The following is a 12,109-nucleotide window of genomic DNA, read 5'->3' on the forward strand; positions in this document are numbered from 1 at the left end:
TTTGGCATATATATATAAGTTGTTCTCTCTTTAAAATTTTGAGATAGTTTCTTCTAACAGATCAAAATATACCCTAAATCTCTAGTGTATGGTTTTTTTCTACTCCCCTGCCTGATCACATTCTCTCCCTTTTTTTTCCTTTTTTAAAAAAAATCCTCTTCTTTCTTTTTTCAAACAACTTCTTATCAGTCCTTTTATAAAATTTTTTATAATTTCCATCTTTACAGTCATAGTCCATCCCTTCATCATATCAATCCTTATTTTTGTACATATATAAGTTTTTCTTTCTTTAAAATTTTGGGAGGCACTTTCTTCTAACAGACCAAAATACACCCAAAATCTAGTGTGTGGCACTGATCTATATACCAGCCTGATCATATCTGATCACATTCTGTTTTTTTTTTTGTTTTGTTCTGTTTTTGTTTGTTTTTATCTTTATCTTTTTCTTTTTTCTCTCTTTCCCTTTCTTTTCCCACTGCTTAAGGTCTTTTCTGATTTGTTTAGAGTATATTTTCTGGGAACGTTGTTACCCTGTTAGCATTTTATTCTCTCATTAATCTATTCTCCTCTGGACAAAATGACAAGATGGAAAAAATCACCTCAACAAAAAGAACAAGAGGTAGTACCGACTGCCAGGGACCTACTCAATACGGACATTAGTACGATGTCAGATCTAGAGTTCAGAATCATCACTTTAAAGATACTAGATGGGCTTGAAAAAAGCATGGAAGTTATTAGAGAAACCCTTTCTGGAGAAGTAAAAGAACTAAAATCTAACCAAGTAGAAATCAAAAAGGCTATTAATGAGGTGCAATCAAATATGGGGGCGCTAACTGCTAGGATAAATGAGGCAGAAGAGGGAATCAGTGATATAGAAGACCAAATGATGGAAAATAAAGAAGCTGAGAAAAAGAGAGATAAACAACTACTGGATCACGAGGGCAGAATTCGAGAGATAAGCGATACCATAAGACGAAACAACATTAGAATAATTGGGATCCCAGAAGAAGACGAAAGAGAGAGAGGGGCAGAAGATATAATGGAGCAAATTATAGCAGAGAACTTCCCTAATTTGGGGAAGGAAACAGGCATCAAAATCCAGGAGGCACAGAGAACCCCTCTCAAAATCAATAAAAATAGGTCAACACTCTGACATCTAATAGTAAAACTTACGAATCTCAGAGACAAAGAGAAAATCCTGAAAGCAGCTCAGGAGAAGAGATCTGTAACCTACAATGGTAGAAACATTAGATTGGCAACAGACCTATCCACAGAGACCTGGCAGGCCAGAAAGGACTGGCAGGATATATTCAGAGCACCAAATGAGAAAAATATGCAGCCCACTATATCCAGCTAGGCTGTCATTGAAAATAGAAGGAGAGATAAAAAGCTTCCAGGACAAACAAAAACTAAAGGAATTTGCAAACACGAAACCAGCCCTACAAGAAATCTTGAAAGGGGTCCTCTAAGCAAAGAGAGAGCCTAAAAGCAACATAGACAGAAAGGAACACAGACAATATACAGTAACCGTCACCTTACAGGCAATACAATGGCACTAAATTCATATCTTTCAATAGTTACCCTGAATGTAAATGGGCTAAATGCCCCAATCAAAAGATACAGGCTATCAGATTGGATTAAAAAACAAGACCCATCGATATGCTGTCTGCAAGAGACTCATTTTAGACCCAAAAACACCCCCAGATTGAAAGTGAGGGGGTGGAAAACCATTTACCATGCTAATGGACACCAAAAGAAAGCTGGGGTGGCAATCCTTATATCAGACAAATTAGATTTTAAACCAAAGACTGTAATAAGAGATGAGGAAGGACACTATATGCTACTTAAAGGGTCTATCCAACAAAAAGATCTAACAGTTGTAAATATCTATGCCCCTAACATGGGAGCAGCCAATTATATAAGGCAATTAATAACAAAAGCAAAGAAACACATCAACAACAATACAATAATAGTGGGGGACTTTAACACCCCCCTCACTGAAATGGACAGATCGTCTAAGCAAAAGATCAACAAGGAAATAAAGACTTTAAATGACACACTGGACCAAATGGACTTCACAGATATATTCAGAACATTCCATCCCAAAGCAACGGAATATACATTCTTTAGTGCCCATGGAACATTCTCCAGAATCGATCACATCCTAGGTCATAAATCAGGTCTCAACCGGTACCAAAAGATTGGGATCATTCCCTGCCTATTTTCAGACCACAATGCTTTGAAACTAGAACTCAATCACAAGAGGAAAGTCGGAAAGAACTCAAATACATGGAGGCTAGGGGCGCCTGGGTGGCTCAGTCGTTAAGTGTCTGCCTTCGGCTCAGGTCATGATCCTGGGGTCTTGGGATCAAGTCCCACATTGGGCTTCCTGCTCAGCGGGAAGCCTGCCTCTCCCTCTCCCACTCCCCCTGCTTGTGTTCCTGCTCTAGCTATCTCTCTCTCTGTCAAATAAATAAATAAAATCTTAAAAAAAAAAATACATGGAGGCTAAAGAGCATCCTACTAAAGAATGGGTCAACCAGGAAATTAAAGAAGAATTTAAAAAATTCATGGAAACCAATGAAAACGAAAACACAACTATTCAAAATCTTGGGGATGCAGCAAAGGCAGTCCTAAGAAGAAAGTATATAGCATTACAAGCCTTTCTCAAGAAACAAGAAAGGTCTCAAGTACACAACCTAATCCTACACCTAAAGGAGCTGGAGAAAGAACAGCAAATAAAGCCTAAACCCAGCAGGAGAAGAGAAATAATAAAGATCAGAGCAGAAATCAATGAAATAGAAACTAAAAGAACAGTAGAACAGATCAACGAAACTAGGAGCTGGTTCTTTGAAAGAGTTAACAAGATTGATAAACCCCTGGCCAGACTTATCCAAAAGAAAAGAGAAATGACCCAAATCAACAAAATCATGAATGAAAGAGGAGAGATCACAACCAACACCAAAGAAATACAAACAATTATAAGAACATATTATGAGCAACTCTATGCCAGCAAATTAGATAACCTGGAAGAAATGGATGCATTCCTAGAGATGTATCAACTACCAAAACTGAACCAGGAAGAAATAGAAAACCTGAACAGACCTATAACCACTAAGGATATTGAAGCAGTCATCAAAAATCTCCCAAAAAACAAAAGCCCAGGGCCACATGGCTTCCCAGGGGAATTCTACCAAACATTTAAAGAAGAATTAATACCTATTCTTCTGAAACTGTTCTAAAAAATAGAAATGGAAGGAAAACTTCCAAACTCATTTTATGAGGCCACCATTACCTTGATCCCAAAACCAGACAAAGACCCCATTAAAAAGGAGAACTACAGACCAATATCCCTGATGAACATGGATGCAAAAATTCTCACCAAAATACTAGCCAATAGAATCCAACAGTACATTAAAAGGATTATTCACCAGGACCAAGTGGGATTTATCCCTGGGCTGCAAGGTTGGCTCAACATCTGCAAATCAATCAACATGATACAATACATTAACAAAAGAAAGAACAAGAATCATATGATCCTCTCAGTAGATGCAGAAAAAGCATTTGACAAAGTACAGCATCCTTTCTTGATCAAAACTCTTCAGAGTATAGGGATCGAGGGTACATACCTCAATATCATAAAAGCCATCTATGAAAAACCTATAGTGAATATCATTCTCAATGGGGAAAAACTGAGTTTTCCCCCTAAGGTCAGGAACGCGGCAGGGATTTCCACTATCACCACTGCTATTCAACATAGTATTAGAAGTCCTAGCCACAGCAATCAGACAGCAAAAAGAAATAAAAGGCATCCAAATTGGCAAAGAAGAAGTCAAACTCTCACTCTGCAGATGATATGATACTTTATGTGGAAAACCCCAAAGACTCCACCCCAAAACTGCTAGAACTCATACAGGAATTCAGTAATGTGCCAAGATATAAAATCAATGTACAGAAGTCAGTGGCATTCCTATACACCAACAACAAGACAGAAGAAAGAGAAATTAAGGAGTCGATCCCATTTACAATTGCACCCCAAACCATAAGATACCTAGGAATAAATCTAACCAAAGAGGCAAAGGATCTGTACTCAGAAAACTATAAAATACTCATGAAAGAAATTGAGGAGGATACAAAGAAATGGAAAAACGTTCCATGCTCATGGATTGGAAGAACAAATATTGTGAAGATGTCAATGCTACCTAGAGCAATCTACGCATTCAATGCAATCCCCATCAAAATACCATCCACTTTTTTCAAAGAAATGGAACAAATAATCCTAAAAGTTGTATGGAACCAGAAAAGACCCCGAATAGCCAGAGGAATGTTGAAAAAGAAAAGCAAAGCTGGCGGCATCACAATTCCGGACTTCCAGCTCTATTACAAAGCTGTCATCATCAAGACAGTATGGTACTGGCACAAAAACAGACACATAGATCAGTGGAACAGAATAGAGAGCCCAGAAATGGACCCTCAACTCTATGGTCAACTAATATTTGACAAAGCAGGAAAGAATGTCCAATGGAACAAAGACAGTCTCTTCAACAAATGGTGTTGGGAAAATTGGACAGCCACATGCAGAAGAATGAAACTGGACCATTTCCTTACACACAAAAATAGACTCCAAATGGTTGAAAGACCTCAATGTGAGACAGGAGTCCATCAAAATCCTAAAGGAGAACACAGGCAGCAACCTTTTCAAACTCAGCTGCAGCAACTTCTTCCTAGAAACATCGCCAAAGGCAAGGGAAGCAAGGGCAAAAATGAACTATGGGGACTTCATCAAGATAAAAAGCTTTTGCAAAGCAAAGGAAACAGTCAACAAAAACAAAAGACAACCGACAGAATGGGAGAAGATATTTGCAAATGACATATCAGATAAAGGGCTAGTATCCAGAATCTACAAAGAACTTATCAAACTCAACACCCAAAGAACAAAGAATCCAATCAAGAAATGGGCAGAAGACATGAACAGACATTTTTCCAAAGAAGACATCCAAATGGCCAACAGACACATGAAAAAGTGCTCAACATCGCTCGGCATCAGGGAAATCCAAATCAAAATCTCAATGAGATACCACCTCACACCAGTCAGAATGGCTAAAATTAACAAGTCAGGAAATGACAGATGTTGGTGGGGATGCGGAGAAAGGGGAACCCTCCTACACTGTTGGTGGGAATGCAAGTTGGTGCAGCCACTCTGGAAAACAGTATGGAGGTTCCTCAAACAGTTGATAATAGAGCTACCATATGACCCAGCAATTGCACTACTGGGTATTTACCCCAAAGATACAAAAGTAGGGATCCGAAAGGGTATGTGTACCCCGATGTTCATAGCAGAAATGTCCACAATAGCCAAACTGTGGAAAGAGCCAAGATGTCCATCAACAGATGAATGGATAAAGAAGATGTGGTATATATATATACAATGGAATATCATGCAGCCATCAAAAGGAATGAGATCTCGCCATTTGCAATGACGTGGATGGAACTGGAGGGTATTATGCTAAGCAAAATAAGTCAAACAGAGAAAGACATGTATCATATGACCTCACTGATGTGAGGAATTCTTAATCTCAGGAAACAAACTGAGGGTTGCTGGAGTGGTGGGGGGTGGGAGGGATGCGGTGGATGGGTGATAGACATTGGGGAGGTTATGTGCTCTGGTAAGCGCTGTGAATTGTGCAAGACTGTTGAATCTCAGATCTGTACCTCAAACAAATAATTCAATATATGTTAAGAAAAAAAAAAGATAGCAGGAGGGGAAGAATGAAGGGGGGGAAATCGGAGGGTAGACGAATCATGAGAGACGATGGACTCTGAGAAACAAACTGAGGGTTCTAGAGGGGAGGGGGGTGGGAGGATGGGTTAGCCTGGTGATGGGTATTGAGGAGGGCACGTTCTGCATGGAGCACTGGGTGTTATGCACAAACAATGAATCATGGAACACTATATCTAAAACTAATGATGTAATGTATGGGGATTAACATAACAATAAAAAATTAAAAAAAAATTAATCCTGACCTCACAGAGCTGTGCTTTTAACTCTGCCAAGGCATATAGTCTTGGCAATGTAAGTTGGCATATAGATGCTCAACAAATGCTATCCATTAAGAGTAATGCATAAAAGGTAGAGAGAAAACATGCTGTTTCTCAAGTAATTTCATTCCTTGCCAAAGGGCGATTAATTTTAATTTTTTTCCTTTTTTTAGAATGGAGAAACACCATTCTTTCTGGCTGTTAAAGGAGGTCATGAAGTGCTTCTGGCAGCGGGCAGCAATGTCAACATTCCAAATAAAGTATGTGCTCCGTGCCATGTTCACTCACACGGGGTGGGGGTGGGGAGCGTGGGACTCAGAATGTTCTTTGGGCAATCTGGTCCTGAACTGATCCACTCACTAGGCTTTTGTCGAAGTAATATTTATAATTTGCTTTGTTTGAGGTAAGAATTAATGATTTACCTCTGATATTCCCCTAATTATTTTCTCCTTGGAAGCATTGCCATTCTTCCTATTGAAAGCAATAATTGAAAACAGGGGCAAAAGGAGCAGATAGTTGATACTTCTCAAATATGGAGACATTCTCATTCTACCTTGTTTTCTCCCTAACAGCTATACATGCCTGGCTTACACATAGTAAATGCTGGAAAACAAAACACCAACATTATTGTGTGAAAGCCCAAGTGGTCAGTCTGGAGCCTGAAGAAGACACGATGGTGCCTTCTTGTAAATACAGAATGTTTTTGTATTTAGGCATGGTGCTAAGATCCTGTGTCACTTACCTTCATTTTTTGGTGAGGGAACTGGAATTTAGGAAAGTTAAGGAACTCGTTCAGGATTATCTGACTAATCAGTGGCCATGGTGAGAATTCTAACCCTTGTGGTGGCCTTGCCTTTCAGATGGTTTTACCTTCTTTTTCTATTTTTTGAAGTAATTTTAAATTACAGTGAAAGTAACAAAAAATTTGAATAGTACCAAGGGGTATATTCCAACTGCACATCTCGGTTTCACCTCCCCAGAACTAATGGGATTGATAGTTCATTGAATCTTGCAGGAATTTTCCATGCATTTACATGGAAACTGTGATGAAGCACGCACATGTATGAGTACTGACACCACCACTTGGATCTGCAGCTCTGCACCTTGGGTGGTTGTTTTTTTTTTCTTTTAAGTGCCAGTATGTTTTGGAACTCTCTCCATATCAGCACAATGTACAGGCAAACCTTTAAGATATTGCAGGTTTGGTTCCAGGCCATTGCAAAAAAGTATCACAATAAAGTGAGTGAAATGAATTTTTTGGTTTCCCAGTGCATATAAAAGATTACTGTGGTCTGTTAAGTGTGCAATAGCATTAGGCCCCTAAAAACAACGTACATACATTAATTAAAAAATACTTTATTGCTAAAAAAGGCTAACCATCCTCTAAGCTCTCAGTAAGTCATAATCTTTTCATGGCGGGGAGGGTCTGGCCTCAGTGTTGAGGGCTGCTGACTGATCAGGGTGATGGTTGCTGAAGGTTGAGGTAGCTGTCGCAGTTTCTTAAATGAGACAACAGTGAAGTTTGGTGCAGTGATTGACTCTTCTTTTTGTGAACCATTTCTCTGTAGCAAGGATGCTGTTTGGCATTTTACCCACAGTAGAACTTAATTAAAAATTGGAGTCAGTCCTCTCAAACCCTGCCCTTGCTTTATCAACTAAATTTATGCAGTATTCTAAATCCTTTGTTGTCATTTCAACATCTTCACAGCATCTTCACCAGGAGTAGCTTCCATCTTAAGAAACTACTTTTTTTGCTCATCTGTAAGAAGCAACTCCCCATCTCTTAGTTTTTTTATCACAAGATTGCAGCAATTAAGTACATTTTCAGGCTCCACTTCTATTTCTCTTACTATTTCCACCACATCTGCAGTTACTTCCTCCACTGAAGTTTTGTGCTTTCACCTTGAAAAAAAAAAGGGGGTATCTGTGCAATAAAGCAAATCAATAAAAGGAGGTATGTCTGTAGAAACAATGCCTTTTCAAAAGGTATAAAGTTAAACACTCGGATCAAGATTAGAGTCCCAAACTGGTAATGTTTTATACTCTTTATTCTGCTGGTGGAAGTGTACATTTGTACAATGCTTTTAAAAAGCAATTTGTCACTTACCTTTCACCCAGGCTTGAAAAATTCTGTTAAGGGAATAATCTTAAAAAGGGAAAAAGCTACACGCATTAAGATAGATAATAAAGTTACCTCCAATAGCCAAGAATTAGATACAGCCTATACATGCTATGAATTCTAGGGGAAAGCCAAATAAAAGTTTGGTGTGCCTTTTTCTTGGAAAGTTATGTAGCTGTTAAAAATATTAATGGTAAATACTAAATATACTAAATATATTACAATATAAAAAATGTTCATGATATGGGGCGCCTGGTTGGCTCAGTCATTAAGCGTCTGCCTTCGGCTCAGGTCATGATCCCGGGGTCCTGGGATCGAGCCCCGCATCGGGCTCCCTGCTCAGCAGGAAGCCTGCTTCTCCCTCTCCCACTCCCCCTGCTTGTGTTCCCTCTCTCGCTGTGTCTCTCCCTGTCAAATAAATAAATAAAATCTTTTAAAAAAATGTTCATGATAGAACACCAAAAAAAAAACCCAATATGTATTTGTGCATACATCTTCACTATCTGAAATTTATATACACATGGACAAGACTGTGAGAGAGTGGAAAATAAAGATACTATGACTTGATTCCCCCTGGAGTTGCAGACTTATTTGTGCAGTAAATGAGCACCATTATTTGTGCAGTAAATGAGCACCACATTAAGAATTCATGGGGCCCATGAAATTCTCAGAGTGTGGAGAGCTGTGCTGTTTTTCAGGCATTCACAGGTGCCTCCCTGCCCTCAGTCTTCAGCCCCCGTTGGAGTCCCTGGAAAAGCCTCCCTCATTATCAGGGTCCTATTGGGCTCACTCCTTTTGGCTGACTCCATTGTTCTGTGCCCTCCCTCCCTTCTGTACTTAATTCTGTTAGCCTCCAGAAAGGTTTTGCTTTGTGATGGCTTTCACATGCTCACATTCTCCCCACCCAGCTGGGATTGCAGACTCCACATTGGCCATATCCTTACAGCCTCGGCCTCATCTAGGCAGCCTGGAAATTGTCCTGAGTCCATTTTTCAGCTTTTACATTTTTCTTGAGTTTTCCCCTGAGTTCATTAACACACTTCCTGGATCAACGGCTTCAGCCCCCACTCGTTGTTCGCACCTGTCTCCGCCTCACCCCCTGGGGGACCCGAGCAGTGTGCAGCGAGAAGCCAGCAGCACGGACAAGTTACTGGGGGGACACGTTAGGCTTATTTTGCTCTTCCATCTGTAGGTGATTACCGTGTTTGATCTTGGAAATGCTTCACCTCTTGACAGTGATTCGTCTTGCTGTCCGGGAGATTGCTTTTGTGCCCTAACCCCCGACTAAGGGGAAGGGGTAAAGGATTGAGCCATTTCTGGGAAGGCAATTGGAGATTATGGATTGAGCTGACAGCAGAGGCTTCCTCCATTTGTGCTGGATGTTATACTGCCCAGAGTTTGGGCAGTAGGTTCTCTTCAGGGTCGTACTAGATGCCCCTGGTCCAGTGAAGACTTTTGTAGACCCTAACAACTCCTTTCTGGAGGCCCTACCCCCTTACATCTTATCAAACATATTTAAATGCCCCAACATTCCACATTAAAAAATTGTTTTTGCTGTAAATTATTTTAAAAGGCTTTTTAATTGGTGCTTTCATAATTATTTGGTTCTGATAAACTCCCCTAATTTATGATTGACTCTGGTTTGTAAGAACTCTGTGTATACTTGGGAATTTGAAGAGGTGAAAAAATTGAACCTACAAATTGTTTACAAATGTAATGAATATTTTATGACTACTACATTTAACAATCAATGAAGTATGAATATGTCAATTAAATATTTATTCGCTTCAATTTCACGGTTTTCTTTTGGTCTCTTGGAATCAATAATTTTTTTGGTAAAGGTTTTAAACATTTCTTTGGCTCTTAAAAAGTCTGTAGGCCCTATACTCAGTGCTGATGGTGCCTCCGGGGTAAGATGCTAGAGTCTCACAGCTCTTCCTACTACCTCCTGGCTTTGGGTTCTACACAAACTTGCTTCTGATTCAGATCTCATTGGAGGGGGCATGTCTTACCATTCTGATCTCAGCCCCAATGTTACCCTATCCTAGAGGATTTTCTTGATCACTCACTGGAAAGTAGCCATCCAGTCCTGCTGTTTTACTTTGTGTTGTTGCACTTAGTATGAGCTGTTATTATTCTCATAACATCTAGAACTAGTAAATAGATCTATTCTCAGTCTACTGATTGATTGATCTGTCTGCCAATCTATAGGTCTACTGGTTGTCCACCTCTACTGGAATGTACTAGTGGAGATCTTATTCACCATCCTATTTCCCCACTATCTAACATAGTGCCTGGCACATAGTAAGTGCTCAAGTTTTTGTGTTTGTTTTTTGTGTGTGTAAATGAATACTGTACATATTTACTAGCTCGTTTATTCTCCCAATATTACTATGGCTTGAGAAAAAGAGGTATGATGGTGTGGTAAGCAGAATAATGCTCCCTCACCCCAAGGAGGTCCACATCCTAATCCTTGGAACTTGTGAATATGTTATGTTACAAGGCAAAGAGGAATTTAGGTTGTGCATGGAATTAAGGTTGCTAATCATCTGACCTTCAAATGAGATTATCCTCAATTATCGAGGCGGGCCCAGTGTAATCACGAACGTGTTTTAAAGCAGAAGAGGAAGGCAGGTGAGGAGGTCAGAGCGATGCAGGGTGAGAAGGACTTAGCTGGCTTAAAAGTTGGAGGGAGGGGGCGCCTGGGTGGCTCAGATGGTTAAGCGTCTGCCTTCGGCTCAGGTCATGATCCCAGGGTCCTGGGATCAAGCCCCGCATCCGGCTCTCTGCTCCTTGGGAGCCTGCTTCTCCCTCTGCCTCTCTCTCTCTCTGTCTCTCATGAATAAATAAATAAAAATCTTTAAAAAAAAAAAAGTTGGAGGGAGGGGCCATGAGTGTGGGCGGCTTCCACAAACTGGAAAAGTCAAAGAAGTGGATTTTCCTGAGGGCCTCCAGAAAGGTCTTTATTTTAGCCCAGAGAGGCCCATTTCACACTTCAGACTTCCAGAATTGTAACATAATACATTTGTATTGTTTGAGCCACTGAGTTTGTGGCAATTTGTTATTAGCAGCAATAAAAACTAATACAGGTAGTTATGTCCTTTTTTACAGATGAAGACAAAGAGGCCTGTCCTTGAGAGGCCACTTATACAGGGTCACAGAGACATTTAGTAGCAGCTCAAGCTAGAGTCCAGGTGGTCAGTGTGTGTACTGTTCTTAGTAGCATCTTATCTGTTGCTTCGTAAGAAACCTACCGGAAGTGCAGTGGCTTGAGCGACAATACCCTATTATCTACCTCACGGCTCTGGGGCTTGGGCTGCGCGGAGAGATTCTTACTCTGGGTGTGTTATGTGGTCACAGTCAGGTGTCAGCCAGGACTTCGGGCATTTGGAAGCGTAAGTGAGCCGGACGTCGCCGGTGGCTCGCTCCCCTGACCGGCAGTTGGTGGCAGCTGTCAGCTGGGAGCTCAGCTCGGGCTGCGGAACAGCACTCACGTGTGGTCTCCTCCCAGCCAGGCAGCTGGTTTTTTTTTAAAGATTTTATTTATTCATTTGAGACACAGAGATACAGAGAGAGAGAGAGTGCGCATGAGCAGGGAGAGAGGCAGAGGGAGAGGGAGAAGCAGGCTTCCCGCTGAGCAGGGAGCCCGATGCGGGGCTCGATCCCAGGACCCTGGGATCATGACCTGAGCCGAAGGCAGACGCTTAACGACTGAGCCACCCAGGTGCCCCGCAGCTGGTTTTTAATAGGTAGAAAGCAGAAGCTCCGCGGCCGGTCAGCGGCTACACCTGCCACTGACACACTGTCCCTTCTGCCCTACTCTGTTGATTGGTCCGAGCACTCACAGGGTCCGCCCAGATGCAAGGGTAGACCTCGTGTTGGGGGAGTGGAAGGCTCACATTGCAGACGGGCACGTGAGATGGCAGTTACTTATGCAGCCATTTTTGGGAA

The 12,109-nt window shown here is 41.0% G+C and overlaps 1 protein-coding gene across 1 annotated transcript in view; it reads left to right on the plus strand.

The window, feature by feature from the left end:
• ANKDD1B (ankyrin repeat and death domain containing 1B) overlaps positions 1-12,109 on the plus strand; it is a 58,430-nt gene that overhangs the window by 27,976 nt on the left and 18,345 nt on the right. The window lies entirely within an intron of this gene.

Source organism: Mirounga leonina, unplaced genomic scaffold (genome assembly GCF_011800145.1).
Source record: "Mirounga leonina isolate KUSES-001 unplaced genomic scaffold, KU_Mleo_1.0 Mir_168, whole genome shotgun sequence".
Classification (NCBI taxonomy): Eukaryota; Metazoa; Chordata; class Mammalia; order Carnivora; family Phocidae; genus Mirounga; species Mirounga leonina.